Consider the following 16,000-nt stretch of genomic DNA (forward strand, 5'->3'; position numbering starts at 1 on the left):
ACGCGGCAGGAACAATGGCGGTGGCAGGCTGTGTGTGTAGACGACCGCCTCGAACACACGAGGAGAGAGCGAGTGAGAGAGAGAGGGGCCTGTCGCGCTGCCTCTCTCATGGGGTTCTTCGGCGCCAGTTTTGCATTTCCGGGCTTTTCAGCCAATCAGACGGGACCTAGTCCTGCCCCTGCTTCCGGCCACAGCTCCTCCCCTGCAGCAGCTGCTCCCCCCCCCCACACACAGAGGGGGTTCAGTGCCGTGTGGAGACACCGTTTTAAGTCAGTTTTGTCGGCTGACTCAAAGGACATTTCATGTTCGTGTAAGGAAATACCTGGTCCTTCACACCTTGTCAAACTTCATAAGGTTGCCATGCCTCTCAAGCCTGTGAAGGTCCGTCTCCATGGTCACCCTTCCCTTCCAGCATGTCAATTACATTTCACAGCTTGGTGTTGTCAAAAAATTTGCTGAGAATGCACTCAATCCACTGTCCATGTTGCTGACAAAAATGTTTCAGTCCCAATACCAGCTCCTGAGGAACACCACTTGTCACTGATCTCCACATAGACATCAAGCTGTTGGCCACAAGTCTGAGTGGGACCATCCAGTCAATTCCTTACCCACAAAGTGAATAAATTTGTGTCTCTCCAATTCAGCAACCAGGATGTCATGTGGGACAGTGTCAAATGCTTTGCAACAAGTCCAGGCAGATATGCCATTTGCTTTTCCTTTATCAGCAACTCTGTAACCCCTTTGTAGAAAGCCACCAAATTTGTCAGGATTTGTCCTTAGTGAAACTATTTTGGCTTTCACCAATCACCTCCTTCTTTTCCATGTGCCTTAACAGAGTTTCCATGAGCATCTGCTCCATGATCTTGTCGGGTACAGAGGTGAGACTGACTGGCCTGTAGTTCCCTTGATCTTACTTCTTTTGCTTTTAAAAAGAGGGGTTATGTATTCAGATATATACACTATATATATACATCATTCCAGATGTATAGATTATTTCAAATTACTCTCTAGTGTTACATAATTAAATCAATGAGACCAAAGGCTTCAGATGTGCAAGTTATTTTTTCCATTGCTTAAATTTTGCTCGGCACTGCCATATGAGATATGCTGAGGTATCTTTCCTCCTCCTCAACTGCTGTTCCCAAGCAGCCCATCTGCCAGCCCCAAATGAAGAACTTAATTTTGCTTAGGCATCATGTTTAGGCACTTGAATTGCTTAACCCCTCTCTATGCAAAAGCAATCTTCTTCAACCTTCTGTCAGTATTATTGTATAAGGCTAATACAAGCTCCTGCAAAGACTAGACAAAAGTGATAAATCAGAATGAAGGATACAGGATGTGGTCTTATATGCCAGGCTACCCATTACAGAATAACCCCTGTTTCTATGGATATGTCTAGAATTTCCTTGCCTACTTTCTGTCAATACTTTTGTGTTATTTTGTCTGGTTCTCTCTCACGTATACACAAGCCCCACACAGCAAGCATTCAGCCTTTTGATTTCCCTTCAGAATTCATATGATCCCAGTGCAGCCTGGCATGTGGCCTGCATCTTTGGCAACAACTCTTGTTTGAGATAAATGCTTAACAAAAATCTGAATGGTCTTTTATACTTCATCTTCCTTCAGCAGCTTGAACATTCATTAGTTTTTTAAAAAATTACCCAGGAGAAGACCAGCATGCTGAAATACTTTTACAAACCATACAGATAGTATCTTTGGTGTGATCATGCAGTTTAGAGTTTCTCAGATATGAAAAAGAGATCTATCAATCTAAACTGTATGTACACCATTGTGTATTTATTTTGCACATGTCATGGTTAGGCCACTAAGAGCCAAAGAATTATAATTCTTTTGTTTTCCCCATTTGGCCCAATCAGCCATGTCTAGATGCCTTGGAAATTGTGTCAGCTGGGGTGACAAACAGATGATGGATACAGCTATTCCTCTAATAAAACTCAGCTGTAAATTCAGAAGCTCCAGTTGTTTCTCTGTAAGATCTGTTTCCTTGGACAACATTGGCAATTCAGTGAAGGGTTTCAGAACAGAGGAAGGAAAAATCAACTAAGTATTACTGAACACATGCCTTCATGAAACCTCCAATGATATAACAATCTTCCTTAATTACATTGGGAAAAGAACTTATATTGCACCATAGAAACTTAGAAACTTGCTCTTCCCTGCAACTCAAGACATTTCTGTCCTATTTCTACCCCATCACAATTCCTACTTCTGAAAACATTCTCTCTTAACACTCTCACGTCTTCCCTCAATAGACACCTTCTCACACAATAGTGGTAAAAAATACCTTCAGAAGCTTCCCAAGCCAGACAGGAGCCAAATATCCTAACAAGTTTTTTTCTATTACTTTTCTCTATCCACTCTACTGTATGTTCTCATGCACTCTAGCACAAAGATTTTGCTAGTACAGCCATAAGGAGAGGTTATCACTGCAGGCCTTTTCAGCAGAAAAAAGTCACTAAATGGAAGCTGCCTCACACTGCTAGGAGTTATACACTCCCTGTGTTTAAGCAGCAACTTAAAGTATTAGGTACTTTTTAATGGGACAAGTCAGCTCCTAGTGTACATGCTATGAATTTTCCTTTTCAGGTTTCATTGATCTTGTAGGGAGTTCAGTTCTCTAATGTACCTGGTGAAGATAAATATTGACTATTAAATGGCATAAGTAACTATGTGTATGTACAAAGTAATTATTGCAAATCCTACAACTTTAACTAGTTTTGTGGGCAAGAAAATTTTCAATTATATTTTATAATTTTTTTTGTAATGTAATAATTACCAGATACCATTTTTCTTGTCTAATAAACACTAGAGAGTCAGTTGTTTTTTTTTTCTGTTTTCCTGTGAGTAAAGATGTCTTTCGCTGAAGCTGTTTATTACTTTGTGGTAATGTAGATCACAATAAGAAGAATGAAAAAAAGAAAATACTTGACTGTAAAAAGTAAAAAAAATAGTATTACATAAATACATTTATCTTTGTGGCACTCATCTTTTGTTTTCATTTTATAACTATAAAACAACATTCAATAAACAATTATTTTCCCTGAGGTGAATAGAAAATGGTTAAAAGAGGCAGCTCGAGGACTGAAAAGTAACCACAAAATAGAGGCATATTCTTGAAAAAGAAAGCTTTTTGAATATGCTGCATTTAAGTTTTTTCTTCCTTAGGGATATTTACTTATGGTTTTGATACTGATGTATATTTCTGCCTTTGAAATCCGATTGTTTAAGAATTGTAGTGAGCATGATTCCTGAAGTTTTGAAGATGAAACTGAAGTTTAAAAAAAAAACTTGTTTCTTAAGTAAGTTATACCTTGTATCTATATACTATTTACCAACTGCCTGAATTACTTTTGCTTGAGTAGTATTTTCTTTTTTGTGGTTCAGCACTGCTAACATTTTTTTCATATTTACTTTATCATGTAAAAATTATATAAAATATATCTCATAAGAAAACCTATAATAATCCTTCTGATTAAATAGAGGTAGAGGAAATGTTTATCTACATGGAAGAGGTATGAAGAACATTTTCTCTCCTGAGGAACCTCCCTCAGTTTGAATATACCTAGATTTTGTCACAGCATCTGTCTAATATATAGAATATTTTCATAGGCATTTTCATGGCGTTTCTATGACCAGATGACACATTTTCTAGATCAGCTCTTCAGACAAGAACCTCATCTGGAGGCAGTAAATGAGGTTATAGGTTGTCTCCACCCCTGGCAGTATCAAGCACATTGCTAAAGGTTTAGTTTGAAGACTTTCTTAGTTTTAAGTTGAGCATTAAGCATTAATCACGGTCACTGTTCAATTTTATTTTGAGGGTACCTGGCAAAATGGGACTTCCTAATGTATCTGAAGAAGCATGCTCTGTGCACAGAGAAAGCCAAGGGGTAGAAAATTTGTGTTGTTTATCCTGGAAATTCGAGATAGATATTCCATCTCACTCAAGCGAGCTATCAAGATTTACAAGCACTACAGAAGCCAGTATCCCAAGCTTTTTGCACTTTAAACTAGCTTAAATTGGATGAAGAGATTTGACATTTCACATCTCATTCTGCTCGCTATCAGAGAGTCCTCTAATATCAGAGAACTATATGACTTGTACCATATAGTATTGCAAACTGGAAGTTACTGCAATGTCTTAATGGATGTAGAAAGCTGCACTATCATGAACATTCCCAAGTACTGAAGTTGTGTAAGAAGATAGGATATTAGGCAAATTTTGCAGCATTTTTTAGCAAAAAAACCCAACAAGGTATTAACATTGATGAGTGAAATTCATCTGTATCATTCACCTAATACAGGATTTTAGAAAACATCTTTAAAGATCCACACATATATGAAAAAGGTTGACTTACACCTATGAAGGCCAGTACAGGCCATTTCAAAACAGTGTTATAAAGGTCTTAAATGAATATACCACTTGTATTTCATGACATGCCTGGCATAAGAAACATATATTGCTTTGAAATATGAACACTATAACCATAAGAAATTAATAAAGTGAGCTCAGGAAGTCTTTACTGTGTTATATTTTATATTTTGGTTTACTGTGTTTTCCTACAATGTAAATAAGCAACAAAGATGTTAATTGCGTGAATCTGAGGATGAGAAAGGATGAGGGACATAGGACATTATCATCTTAATCTATTCACTAGTTGATCCAGAATAAGTACAGTTTTGTTAATCCTGTCAGAAGACATGAGCCTGTACATGTTTCAGCAGAAATTCCTACTAATAGTGCAAGCAACAGGGAAGCATCTGTTAAAGGAAACATGATGAGGTGAATGTGAATCCATAAGTGGACTTCTTCCCTGAAGCTATTAAAGTTTCAAAAGAAGTCAACCAGTCATACTCTTTTGAACCCTTGTAGTTTATTCCCATTGTGGCAATAAACAAATTTAAAAATAGGTTTTCTCCAATAACGTAGTATTGCTTGCTTGTTGAGCTCATTGCTGCCAGCAGAATTCCAGAAATCTTCAATGCATTATATATTTACTCTACAACTGTATTTAGTATGTTGCCAAATTCACTGCTGGCTATCTTTTAAAAAACATGTTTCACTGGTGTATTAACAGAAGGATCTTGAATTAGAAAGTTTTGCAGTCTTCTGAAAAGAAGATAGGGGAAAGAGGACAAAATGGCTAGTTACACATCAACAAAATGCAGTTCTGTTCTTCCCCACTGCTAACTGGAGCCTACAGTATAATCACAATGCTACAACCACATTCTCTTATAGCCATAAGCCTAAGGCTATATGCCATAGCTACATCAGAACTCCCATTGTGTTAGTTATATTTAACATTGTTCTATGTAAGAAGAAATAATCCAGAACCACACAAGTTTCAAAGAAAGAATATCTGAATAGTGGGTATTTTATATGACAGTAAACTACCTTACCAGTTCAGTTATCCATATAACCAACAACAATTGCTAAAGCTATTATTTTAATAAAGCCTAGATCAAATAAATAAATTACTAGTATAGGGTTAGATACTGCAATTTGTAAATTGTAGGTGCTAGATTTCTAAGTGGCTGCTAAAACCCAAAATGCATTTTCCACTAAGAGTTAATGAATGAAAATAGGCATAAAATAGACCATAGGCCTTCATCCTCATAATTAAGTTTACCAGTTAGGTACCAAAGTCAGGTTCTTTTTACATATGCCCTGAGGAAGAATTCAAGGCTTCCAGAGAACTTCTTTGAATAACACCTAGAAAATTTTGACAGCAAATATTTTAAGTAAAATAAATACAATTTCAGACGAGATCTTGTAGATCACAGTTTCCAGCATAAAACCTTAAGCTCACTCATATCCTTTTTCTTGGATCTGGCCATACAGTTCCATCTACTAAAATATAATAAAGTAAATGAATGGAGATGTTGGCCTCACAAAAAAGGTAGTAGAGCATAAAGTAGTGGTATTAACTTAAAGTCTTTTACTGAGGGTCACTTACAACAAAGCCTGGTAGATTCAGAACTATAAAAATTCCTAGCAGAGTAGCTTCTTATCCATAAAGAGTCCAGTAATAGTGTTACAAGCTATAGTGCTTTTGATCATTACTATAAAACACCATAGTATCTATTCATAAAGGCTTGTGCTTAATTCAACACTCTGCAACACCAGCTTTTATGCCTCTATAATGATTCTAAGGGTTTTCCTTTTCAATTAATTTAGTAGTCATGGCAGGTGCCAGGTTGCAGAATCCAACTCTCATTACTCAAGTTATAGAAGTAATTTCTCAAAGTCTATAGGTTTCCCCACTGCTCAGCAGCTGACCTTGCCCTGGTTGGTCTTTATGAGTTGTAATTCATGATGCCTAAGGTAGAAAAACAAAACACTGTGAAGTCAGACTGGAGAACCCATGTCTTTGTCCCTGTGTAATGCTTTTCACATTTCTTAATCTTGACATGTTTTTAAATTTTTTATCTTTATATATTTTAAAGCTTAATTTTTAAATCTTTTTTGTCAGTTACTTATCTGGAGTTTGGAAATCACATAATTAATTGAGAGGATTTAAACCCATATCTTGCATCTTCCAGTAGTGTGCCCACAACCAGTATTCTGCAGTGATTTTCTCTTGTTTCCTAATGTTACTTTTCCAATTTGTGCAAAATGCTTAAAGAGTGTCCCTCCTTTATATAGAGCTAAAGAAAAAATCAGGCAGTGAGAAGAGCACTCATGAGTCTAAAGGATGGGTCATGTATCTCTAATACTCAACTCTAGCCCATAGAAAGGTAGGGCAATAACCTGAAAGGTAAGCATTTTGGATTCTAATTCCTTGTGAAATAAGTTGATTAATCGTGCAGTGATTAAACAACAAAAATTTAATTGAAAAGAGAATATATGAACACCACTTTTTTTCAAAGGGTTTGCAATTTAGCGTTATTTGCATTTAAAAATATAAATAAAAATAAAAAATATGTAGGATGGAAAACTAGATGAAACAATAGAATCACAAACACTAAAATCCAGTAAAGGTCAAGACTTACTAGGAGTGGCTGAGATCACTTGGATTGTTCAGCTTGGAGAAGAAAAGTCTGAGAGGTGACCTCATCGCAATCCATAACTTCCTCAAGGGCAGCAGTAAAGGGGAAGGTGTTAATCTCCTCTCTCTGGTGCCCAACAACAGGATTTGAGGAAATAGGCTGAAGTTGCATCAGGGGAAGTTCAGATTGGGCACTAGGAAGAGGATCTTCATTGAGAGGTTGTTCAGTCACAGGAACAGGCTCCGCAGGGAAGTGATCATGGCACCAATCCTGTCAGAGTTCAAGTTGCAATGGGATGGCACTCTTAGACATATGGCTTCATTTTAGGTAGTCCTTCACTAATCAGGGAGTTGGACTCGATCCTTATGGCTCCCTTCCAACTCCAGATATTCTGTAATGTTTTGTTAATGTGATTGGCCTATCAGTTTTCTTAATAGGACTAAAAACGACAACCACAATAATAATTCAGACATATTTTTGCAGCAGAAACTGGAACCCATGGATATATACTTTTACATTAAAAAATGAACTATCAGGAACTTACCGACTCACTTCATATCTGACTGCATCATGGGCCATTTTTAATGGACAAGCAATAGAATATTCTCCACAAATATATTCCCTGGTATATTAGGTACAACTTTTGGTGCATAAAATGGGGACACAGCCTGGAATGCATGCCTTCTGTTTCCTAGGCAATTAGTCCCATCAGAGTCTCACACAGTTACTGGGTTTCATAAAAAATATCCATCATTTAGCATTGGATTGGAGACAAAAGCTGGGTTGCTAAATGAGCAGAAAGGACCAACGACTTTCCTCTTTGTTTTGTATACCAGTCAAACAACATACACTGAACTTGGGACTGGATCATCTTCTCCAGAATACTAGTGTCAACTGAGAAATACCATTTCCCTCCATTGATTCTGACTTCATGTGTGTGGAGGGGGAGAAGGATAAGGCAAAAGACAATAATTTTGCAGGGATGGTGACTTAGTTCTGCTTCTATGCTAGGTGGACTCATCTTTGTTCCTCAAGCATGATTAAAAAAAAAACTCATAAAAACAATTTAAGAGACAGACATAATGATGAAATCTTCACTCTCCTTCTCTGCTAATTTAAATCTGAATAAATCTGGCTAGTTTGTTGGCAAAGACCTTCTTGTCCCACTTGGTCAGGTGAACCCCATCAGCTTCTAACAGACCAGCTTCTCCAAGGTAGATCCATGACCACAAAATCCAAAATGTTGAGTACAGCACCAGCTACACAGCCTGACAGTCACTTATATGTTTTGTCTCTTCCTCCCTAAGGCCCTGACTGGAAAGTTAATGAACACTACCTGTGCTCCAGTTCCTTTTAACACTGCTCCACAGGAGCAGTCTCTGTTGATAGTTTTGAGTTGCCTCATCATAGACTCATTAGACCAGTATAATGGAATAGTAGGTGTAGATGATGATATATAGGGTTCACCAGGCTAGTCAGTCTCTCAGTAATGTAACGAAAATGAGATCCAGGTAGGCAGCAAATTTATCTAGAGAAATTTTCTGGATGCAAAATGGGTGCTTCAGTGCCTCTTAGTAAGGAATTTCCAATAACTAATACTTTACATGGTTTTCTGGTGACTCTGGTTCTAATTGGATTAGGCAGTTAGATCAACCGTGCATGGTTAGCTTCCCCTGGATTGTGCCACTGATGTGTTCTTCACTCTTTACCCCCAGAGCATCGTATCTGTTATGCAGGGGTACTTTAAGTGAAGCAAGGGATAAAGTTCTTCCTTCCATTCCAAATAGAGACAAAATTACAGTCTCCTTTATCTGGTGGGTTAGTTGTTTCAGTCAGCTTGAGATGCAATCTCTGCCTTAAGGCAAGGTTGTCTCGATCTAGGACAGTGTGCACTATCACGTCCCAATCTCCCACTCACATTCCCAGATACTGCACTGCCTGTATTGCTCTTCTTGTACCACAGCTACGTGTTTGAACAGCTCCTCTCACTGAGCATGCTAACCAGCCATGAAATCCAATGCTTCCTTTAGGTGCTGGAGTGACTTCCAGGTGCTGGAACTCCATGCCACTCGAGGTCTGGACAGCTGTGTCAGAATTACCATGCTTGCTTAGATGAACGTAAAAAACATAATTTCCAAATATTTATATTATGAAGAATGGCCAGTATGTATCTGAAAGTGGCTTAACTATCAGTAATGTAACCTAACTGTAGCATGTACTAAAACTTATTTTGATAAATGGCATTTTCTGTGCATGCAAGCAGAATTTAATTTCTGTTTTTGAACTAGTTATATTCAGTAACTAGTTCAATCAAACTTAAAAAAAAAAAGCAACAAACACATTTGGATAGAGAAAATAAAGTTTTGGTAGTATATTAAAAAGTATTATATGCAAGGAATCAGGAGTTATTAGTTTTAATTTCTTCAAGGATGCAATGACCAGAAAAAAAAATCACTTCAGCACTGGAACTAAAGATTATGGTATCTTCATTTCACGACTTAGTTATTTTTAAATGCATGCAAGTTTTTTTTTACCTTAAAAGACAATTACAAAAATAGAAATCTACAGAAAACAACTATTCAGTCTCTTAGAAAAATTGATAAATAATAATTAAGTTAAATAATCATAGACAAAGCTTTTCAGTGTGCTGATTTAAATACTGATTAAAATTGTTCATTGAAATCAGTGAATTTAAATCAAATTAATCTGTCCTACCTTAAAGTAATTATAAGATGAATTCTAAAAATTTTAAAAATTACATTAAATAATTGAAAGGCTAGTTGTTCTATGACCCTCTTCCCAAACTGTTTCCCAAAAAAGCTTCCATATGGCAATTATGTCAGTTTATATTAAAAAAGGGTTTTGGTATGTTTTGCTATTCCCTGAGGAGCTGTTTATTCATATATTATATTAGAAGCCGATTTTTTTTTATGAACTCCATTTGGCTTTTATCAGCATTTTATTCTGACTGTTGTCTTTTAACCTACATCTTAAAGCAAACATCAGGAGACCTATCATCTCAGTGATGCACTCAGCAAAAGTTGAAGACCTTAAGAACTTAAAGAATTTTAACAATGCAAAGTAATCAAGTAATCAATTTCTCATTTAATTACATTTTTCCTAACTCAAGTAAAATTAATTAATGCAATGCTGTATCTTCTTCCTACAGTGTGTGTGGAGGGGTGGACTTACAGCCAAGAGAATTGTCTGATCAGGGCTTAAAACAGTCAGAGACTTCATCATTCTCACGTGAGTGCCAATTTATGTAAAAAACTTCTTCTAACTTAAGGGAATTCAGAGATAAGAGGAGAGAAGTGGTGAGTCCAAAACTAGAATCATTGTTTCCTGGGGAGAAAGAAAGTAAGTGGAAGGAATGCACTGAGAAGACATTTACCCAAACTCTAGGGACCATAGCTTACATAGTAATGAATTATTACTAAAGCTTAGAAGACATGTGATTAGTTTCAGACATTTAGCTTAGGTGGGTAACATAGTTTGCCTGGAATTAGAGAATAGGTTAGGGACAGAAATTATATTTCTTAATCAAAACTGAGCTAATATCAGAGAAAACCCAAGAGTTGGGGTCTAATGTAAAATGTACTGTCATACTGGAAAGAGAAATATGACATCAGATCAAGGGTTGTAGGCTTTTTTTCTCAAGTGTTTTGTTGTTGTTTTTTGTGTTTGTTTTTTTTTTTTCTAGAGTTACTTATTTGAAACAGCAGTTAGAAACATAAGTAGTGATTTTGATAATTTTCATATTTCATATTTGCTATGAAAAGGACACCAGGCTAGAAATACACTGGGAATACAGCAAGTCACAGATCCTGTCACAAACACACAAGGTTTCCTTTTTCATCCTTCCTATTACCTTTGATCTTCATAACTTCTAAGAGACAGATCGTGGGTATAATCTTCATCTTTTGACATGGACTTTTATTACAGAGAGGAAATAGAAATACTAGTTCTCAGTTGGGTCACCATAATAGAAAGAAAAAATACCCAAATCCAATTCATACTTCCAGAAGTAAATAGAGAATATTTAATGAGATTCTGATTCTATTAGAGTTCTGATTCTGTTATACTTATGAAAGTCCAGTTTGCAAAGACTTTCTCTTTCTCAACTTCAGATCAGAAGCCTTAATTGACTCTTAAATGTCATGAAAGAAAAGGGAAAAATACAACAAAAGATCAGACTGCTCCTGTTCTTCCCTCTACTTTCCCATATTCGGAATCATAATTCAGCTGACAGTTCTAACAAGACTGCCATGCATTATGAAATGACTGATGAAAGTGTAGGAAATAATTTTACACTATTACCAAGTAACATTTTTTATAGTTTATATGAGCATGACCCAGAATGAAAATCAATTCCAGATCTTACTCTTTGTCTTGTCCTTTAAGGTCTCACCAAAATTCTGCCAATCAAGGTGGTATTATTTGTTAAAGAAAATCAATTTCTCAGCCTAGACTACTTTTCTATGAAGACCATTATGGGACCGTCTATAGAAAACAGAGTTAAATTATCCTCCTATCTGCACAGCAGCTGGTCAAATATCCAAGTGGAACAAGATTTTAAATATCAAATGTGTATGTTAACATAAATAATTGATTTCCTAAACAATTACTTTTACATCCTGCCCTAAAAGAAAAAAAAAAAAAAAGAAAAGAAAAAGAAAAAAGGTATACTTGATTCAGTACTAAGTAACATATAGCTGTTTTCTTTGAACATTATTAAAGAGAACAGCTTAATGTACACCCACTTTCAACACATTCTGGAAAGGGACTTTATCTAAATTCAGAGAGTAGACTTTAGGAAAGGATTATAAAACGTGAAGAAGCTTATCAATAATACCCTGATACCAAAGGGGAAGAACTTCTAATCTTTGAAGTCTATTTAAAAACTATACCATGCAGTGGTAGGCAAGTGTTTATTTTATATAAAATAGACATGAGAGGGTCAAGGAAAGTATAATAAAGTTGCAGAGGAAACCTATCAGTTCATTAAAGCAGAAGCCAGTAATAGGAATTTAAGATGGCATTATACATCAAGTGAATTTTTTTCTTTATACATATTTTTACTGTAATTTTACTTATACATCCCTCCTCTACAAATATCTTTCAAGCGTTAGAGCCAATCAGAGCATAAAAACAGACTATATTTGAACAAAATATACCTTAATGAGCAATTATTCACTGTGAGTAAAGGCTGTTGTATGAGAAGAAAAAGAATAAAGACATCAAACTGATAAAAAATAAATGCAGTTAATTTAATACATAGTTTAGGAAATGCAATCTAAATTTATGTAAAGAACTGTTAAAATAATTGAGGAATATCCCATTACAAGGTTGAGCCAATTAAAAAAAAACTAGAATTTGTCTTGGTTTAGTTGAACTGATGCAACTCTTTGTGGCCAAAATCAGTTCCATGGATTGGGAAAGTATTCATGTTGTTCTAGTTTTAAAACATACTAGGAGGATAAATGAATGAAAACCAGTTTACTCTAAACTGGTGTCTGGAAAAATTGCCTAGAATTTGCAGTAAAAAAGGAAATGAAAAAAAAAAAAAATCCATTGAGCAAAGGGCTACTGTGTTCATCACTTTGCACTATTGATTGCAAGCAATTTAAAGCATGCTCGTTTAAAGAATCATGAGCTTTTTTGGTAGCGGAAGTTCAAACAGATTAAAAGACTCACCAAGAAAATAAAAGTGAACTTAAAGCAAACCTTATGTTTTAATCAGGAGATAACAAATTGATGAGCATGGGAGAAGAGAGTTTCTGATAAGCAGAGGGGAGTAATATTCATTAACTTAGAGAGTTAAAGCAAAGTTAAACCAACCTCAGGTGGGACTTCTAAAAGTTTTATGGCATTTTCAGATATTAAAATGGTTGTAAAACTGTAGATGACACTTTTTGACTCCTAAGTCCATTTTCACTGTGAAAGTACAAGAATTCCATTCAGCTGGTCTTTACGAAAGATACTCAGGCTACCTCTCTTTTTTAAACACTTACTTCCAAGCATTGCAGAAATTGAATATGTGGGTATGTAATTTTGGAAAGAAAGATATTTTAATTGTATGAATCCATTGCAATTGAACGTAAATTCCTGAAATCAAGCCTATTATTAATATGCAGAAAATGCAAGAGTGAAAAGAAAAAAATGTACAGAAATAATAATGGCAGAGAAGAGCTGAAGAGAATTCTTTATTTTAGGTCATTTTAAAAGTCAATTGCTATCCACTCATTTAAGCAGGCGTTTTTTCAAACAGCAACCTCTTCTCATGTATTTAATAGATTTCAGCTGTGAGAACCTGTTCTACTCCAAAGGTTCCATAGCTGAGTAAAATTAAAAACTAAATATAGAATGGAAAAGGATAAAAATAAGAAAGATTGAAAGTGTTAAGCTAGGAAGAATATATCTGAAAGGCACTCTTTATAAACTGTATCAGTGAGAGATTCACATCCTTTAGTGAAAATACAGAAAAATATTTTGAGCTGATCAAAATTGGTCTTATCATGTCATTCCGAGAGTACAGATTATGTACCTTCTGCACAGAACAGTAGCTGAAACATTATTTGCTTTCCAGTGCACACTAGATTCCTTCTCTGTGTGCTTGGCCCTATTGGACCTAATGTCCCTTCCAATCCAAGCCATTCTATGATTCAATCATTTTATCATTTCATCATTCTATCATTCTATGAAGTGACAGTAGCTGCCCTATGCACCTGCCCCCTGCTCATGTACTTCATTATTCTCATCTGTACCTTGGCTTTTTGGATTCGTAATTCATTAAGCCTCCTGTACTCTGAAATGTCTTCCTTATTTTGAGGAAACAAATCATAATTTTTGGTGCTTACTTTAGTTTTTATATCTATTTCACAGTTATCATTCCCCTTCTTACTTACGCACAGGGTGTGAGTCTCTAATGTGGAGCCTATGAAGATCCTATGTTTAACCATTATTCCTTAATAACATTTTTACGGGAATTGTGCGTGCACCTAAATAAAAAATAAAAAGCCCCATTCAGGTTTTTATACTTGTTTTTTAAGTTAGATCCAAATGCAAAATGAGAACCTTAATGTGGTAAATTAGAACACCCACAGCTATAAACCCCAAAATCACAACACATATATGAGCTTATTGGTCTACTGTGTTCAACGAAAGCTTAGTGCTTTATTAGAAGTCTCTTGGTACTTAGTTTCTTCAAGTATAAACTACAAATTTTGCTCTTTAGGGAAAACAAGAAAATACAGTTTATTTCCAAATGTTGTTGAAAAAATGCCTTGACTGAAGATTTTCACATGACATACTCCAAGGGTCCCTCTTCATGATAGTAGTACCCTTGTGCAAATGTTACATGGGAAATTGAGCTAATATAAGTATAGTGTGCCTGTGTTTCTAACCTAAGATAGCTAAAATGCAAGAGTAAGAAGGACCTGCTTCAGTGATGTTCAAACTGTGAGCTCTGAGTTCTTTTGACCCTCAAGACATCAAGTTCTGGCTCTCATAAGAGGAGGAAATTTGTGCATGTTATGAGAGTAAAGGGATTTTCATAATGAAGCATTTGATTCATACTTACAGCTGAGGGAAAGCATCACAAGTGCTGACTAGCACGGGGACTGCTTAGCAGACTATGTTATAGCTCCATCATTTCTGACATTCACCAGAAAGGACGTGAACAGATGCTGTCATTTCCTTGGTAGCACTGACTCTCTGGTTTCTCTTTTGGTGTGGAGGGGGAAAGAAATATGGGAACTTCTTTAACTTTCCCTGAGACACAGAAGCAGCTAGCAGAGGAAAGGTTATTTTAACTGCTAAGAAAATGAAGATATATTAGTAGGAGTATTTTTTTTTTCTTGTTTATTGCTGTTATTTCATGAGCTACATGGTATGGCTGAGCTTTTACCTGACTCAGCTGAGACAGTTAAAATTAAAACCATGTGCTATGATATTTCACATCAGTTAGCAATAGTTTCCAGCTAATGACAGCTAATGAAGTAGTTCTCTTCAACCCACACCATTTTCCCATTACGCAGCAGGTTCTTCCCATCATCCAATGTGGACAAGTACAGAAAGGAAAGAGGGAGGAGGCAGAAAATCCCTCTTCCTTGGGTATATACTTTGAGGAACATAGCACATTTTTAATAAACTCTTCAACAGTGCCCTATGGAATACGAAAAATAAGCAGAAAAAAATAATAAATTAAAACAAAGTTTTCCTAGGCCTTTATTATATGTTATTCATGACAAAAAGCTGACCTGAACTATGAAAAAAAGTAAAAATAATATTTCTGTGGATAAGGAGTAACTTTCAGACAGAGCACAAGGCCAAAAAGGTGATTAAGCTCCAGAAACTGCACAAGCTGCTCCTCAGAAATAGATATAAATTAACAAAGCCCCACTATACATACAGTGGCCTGCTGAAAAATATTTGCCTATTTTCTCAGTCCTTGCTTTGGTAAGCCTTCCATATTTCAGCTAAGTCCTGAGACTATAGATAGAAGAAATCCATTGTAGTAGATTTATTGTACTCTTAAGTTTAAAATGTAAGATAATGGTAGCTGATAGTGGATTCTAATGCATGAAGATAAAAAATGAGACACATCTTCCCTCTTTAATAGCAAAACTTCTCAAACCATCATACAACAGTTCAGGGTATTATTGTTCAACAATTTGTAATTTACATAAAGCAACAAATATGAGATACCTTATCTGATAATAAAATGTTTTTACATCAAGTGAGATTATACAGGTGTGTGATTTGAATAATTAAATATATTTATTTAAATAAACATTAAAAAGATTTGAGAGGATGAAAAGGACAACCATAATGTCAATGTATCAAAATGAAATGAGATCATTAACACCATAGACTGTAGAAATAGAGGAGGATGAAAACAAATAGTTCAGCCATAACGACTTCATTAGGATATATATAAGGAGAGATGAAAGGGGAAAATCACTAGCAGACTGCTAGTGAAACAGAA

The sequence above is a fragment of the Chaetura pelagica genome, unplaced genomic scaffold (genome assembly GCF_000747805.2).
Source record: "Chaetura pelagica isolate M959 unplaced genomic scaffold, ChaPel_1.0 scaffold106, whole genome shotgun sequence".
Taxonomy (NCBI): Eukaryota; Metazoa; Chordata; class Aves; order Apodiformes; family Apodidae; genus Chaetura; species Chaetura pelagica.